Source organism: Olea europaea, chromosome 13, assembly GCF_002742605.1.
Source record: "Olea europaea var. sylvestris chromosome 13, O_europaea_v1, whole genome shotgun sequence".
NCBI lineage: Eukaryota > Viridiplantae > Streptophyta > Magnoliopsida > Lamiales > Oleaceae > Olea > Olea europaea.
The window spans coordinates 1592924-1596681 of NC_036249.1; positions in this window are offsets into that span (position 1 = coordinate 1592924).

Below are 3758 nucleotides of genomic sequence, written 5' to 3' on the forward strand. Positions count from 1 at the left end.
GGTAGAAGCGGTACCTTTAAAAGAGATCACCCAGAAGAATGTTATAGAGTTTATTCGTGATCACATTATTTATAGGTTTGGAATTCCACAAACTATAATGGTAGATCACGGAACATCTTTGAATGGAGATCAAGTAAACAAATTTTTGAGCGAGTTTGGGGTTAAACTAGTAAACTCCACACCGTACTACGCTCAATCCAACGGACAAGCGGAATCTTCTAATAAGATTCTAAAAAATATCATCACAAAGATGCTAGAGGAAAACGCCAGAAATTGGCACGAATGTTTGAATAAGGCTTTATGGGCTTATAGAACATCACCTCGGTCAAGTACCAAAGTTACTCCTTTCCAACTTGTTTATGGACAGGAGGCCGTTTTGCCTATGAAAATCAACGTGCAATCAATTCGAGTGTGCTTGCAACATAAGTTGAATGATGATGAGTATGTCGAATTGCTAGTTCAAAATTTATTAAGTTTAGATGAATTGAAGTTGGACGTCTTGGATAGGTTGCAAGTTCAAAAGCAAAGAATGGCTAAATTTTATAATAAAAAAGTCATAGCCAAGTCGTTCAGCCTGGGTGAACTAGTTTGGAAGACGATACTCCCTTTGGACACCAAGGATCCAAAGTATGGGAAGTGGTCGCCCAACTGGGAAGGACCATACAAAATAAACAATGTATTGCCTAATGGAGCATACCACTTGGAAGATTTAGATGGCACCAAGCACGTAAGATTCATTAATGGCAAATATTTGAAAAAATATGTTCCTTCTTTATGGGAATGCGAACAGATAAAAACATAACCAAACATTCTGGACGATCAAAAAATAATAAAGACATAGCGAAATACGTTCAAATAAAGTTCTTTATTACCAAACGTTCATTACAAGAATATAAAAGATACAAGTAATAAGCGTGTTACAAAATACAACTAAAGTAAGATGATCTCCCAGTCAATCACTGAGTAAGTTTCACACTGCCTTCCTAAATGCATCGCTGCAGTGGTGGGATTGACGAGTGAGAGGGTGTACTGGCCTCACCACCTTCCTAAATGCATCGCTGCAATAGCGAGCAAATAGGCTGAGAAACACTCTCAGCAGGCAAGCTGAGAAGCACTCTCAGCAAGCAAAATGGCCCATGAGCAGCCCAAAAATTGCCTTCCATCATTGACTCCTTGTGAAGAATAAAGAGACGATGGGAAGAATTTTGCAGGTAAAAATTTCGCTGCGGGCCAGAAAACATTTCCTATACCTCCCATACCAAAGGTGACATCAAAGTAAGTATAAGGCGGACGGACTAAACAGTCCATTTTTGGATCAGATTGATCGTCAGAATGTCAAGAAATGGCAGCAAATTGGTTTCGAATAAGAAAATGAGGAGATGAAGATAGAAGATGAAAAATGCGAAACATTTATAGGGGGGTGAAGATGAAGAGACAGAATATGAACAGCCACATTTCTGTCTAATAGACGGAATTAAATGGCCCTAAGTCTTGGGAACAGTAGTGGGAATATCAAAAGGGAATGGACAAAATTCTTAATGCAAAGCAGTTAAATGCTTAAAGAATTGATGATTAGAAAATAAACATTAAATAAATGCAAAAGAAATTAATGTTCATTAATAAGGAACAAAATTACAAAAAAGAAAAGACATCGTGTGTCTTAATTACATTCTACCCATAAGGAACGAATTCGTTCCCTAAGTTTTTCCCAATCCTCGCCCTACAATCGTCCATTTTGGCTTAAAGTTCCCTCATCTGAGCAACCAAGTTAACCATCAAGGAGTCTTCAATCATGACTTCGGAAGAGATTTCTTTCAACTCGTCCTTAGCCTTGTTGATCTCCAAGCACAGAGACTCTTTCTCAGCTACGGCTCGAAGATATTGAATACGCTTGGCCTTTAGTTCAGCATTCTTGGCCAGCATAGTAAGGACCTCGGAGTGAATGACCTTCAACGTCGCTTTAAAGTCGGCAGAAAGATTGAGCGACGGAAGCGTCAGTGCTTGCTCTAACTTCGCACTCAAGCGCTCAAGTTCATCCTTGTGTCTGGCAGCACTAGTCCTTCCAATGTCCATGTCCATGAAGGACACGTACTCAAATACCAACTCCTTCAAGAACTTCAAGTCCTCTTTTGAAAAAGCAGCAGGACGATCAGATGGAGCAGGGCGAGGCATTTGGACCTGCCCCCAGGAAGCGAACAAATCCTGGATAGAACGCACAATCCTGTCAGCATCCTGCAAAGAAGATTGCCAACATTAAAAATATTCGCTACAACGAACAAGTTGGAAATAGGAATGAGGCAAAGAGAAAAACTACCTCGTCGACAATCGTAGAAGATGGCGCACCCTCAGCCAAGCTGGCCACCAACGACTCATCCATTCGTGAGGACTTCCCCTTGTCCGAGCGAGAAGATGTTGCCACAACGGGCGGACTCATGGGAGTATCTGCAAAGTTCAAAGAGCAACCAGTCAGAAACCAATAGCACGAGCAAAGGTAAGACATCAAAAACTGAATTACCTTCTGCTTCGATGATTGGGGGGTCGACGCCCTGGGAGGAAGGTGGCTCATTCATGGGTTGTGATGAAGAATCTGGGACTGAAGATGTACCTTTAAGCATGGTCCCATCATCAACCGGTTTGGATGAAGTAGCCTCAACAGAGGATGATGGAGCAGGAGTTGGTAATGCCAAAGCCTTTGAAGGAGAAGCTGAGCTTTTCTGAAAAGTCCAAAAGATCATCAGACACAGAAAAATTTCAAATGGGGAAGAGCATACTTGTAAATAGACCAATTTAATTACCTTCCTTATAACGATAAGAGGGACATCATCATCATCATCATCAACATCATCCTCCAGAATGGGAGATGCTGAGGCTGGCCGTTTGCGGTTTGGAGCACTCTTGGCCATAGTTGGCCTGGCGGGGAGAGAAGAAGATGGACGAGCAGATTGTTTAGTACGATGAGAAGGAGAGGGATTCCGAATAGACAAAGGAGTGACCAAAACAGGAGGAGGAGAAGAAATACTCGGTTGGTCTAATGAATGAAAGGCACGATTGGCCTCAGTCGCAAATAATCTGCGCTTCACCGATGGCCAAAGTTGTTCGAAAAGAGGGTGAGTAGCATGACAAGGATTAAAAGGGGCTAATGAAAAATGGCTTGATAAATGGAGGTTGCGAGCGTTTATAGCCTCTGCTTCCACCTTATTAATGGTATGAAAACGATCGTTTAAGTTCTTCGAATAGCAAAGAGGAACAGGCCAAGTTTGGCCGAAACCAAGCTGCTGAGCAAAAAATTGGGGAGCATAAATTTCTATCCCAGCTTTGGCATCGGTCCCAGTTAAGATATCATGGAAAAGCTCCCTCCCAGTTAAGAACTGGATCCAAATGAGCAGAGAGGTGCTCGCGCTATCTAGAGTGGAAGGAGGATGTACATAGTCCGGAGTCAAAAAAAGGAGGAAAAGGAAAGAAGGAAGAGATTGAATTTAAAGAATAAAAGAATGAAAAAATGTCCCTTCTGGACATACTTACAGGAGTTAAAGGCTCCATAGCTAGCCCGTAACAGCTAGCAGAAGGACGAGAAATGGATGGAGCACCAAGCGATGGAAAATAGGATCTCAACCACAGTTGAGTGAACCAAAGAGGTCCACTGCCAGTAGGAGATGCACCATTCTTCAATTGAGCCTGAAGAAAAGCCATACCTCTATAAAGGACAGCCAAAAACAAAGAACATAAATTCAAAGGCCTGCCACGCGCCAGTTCGTGCG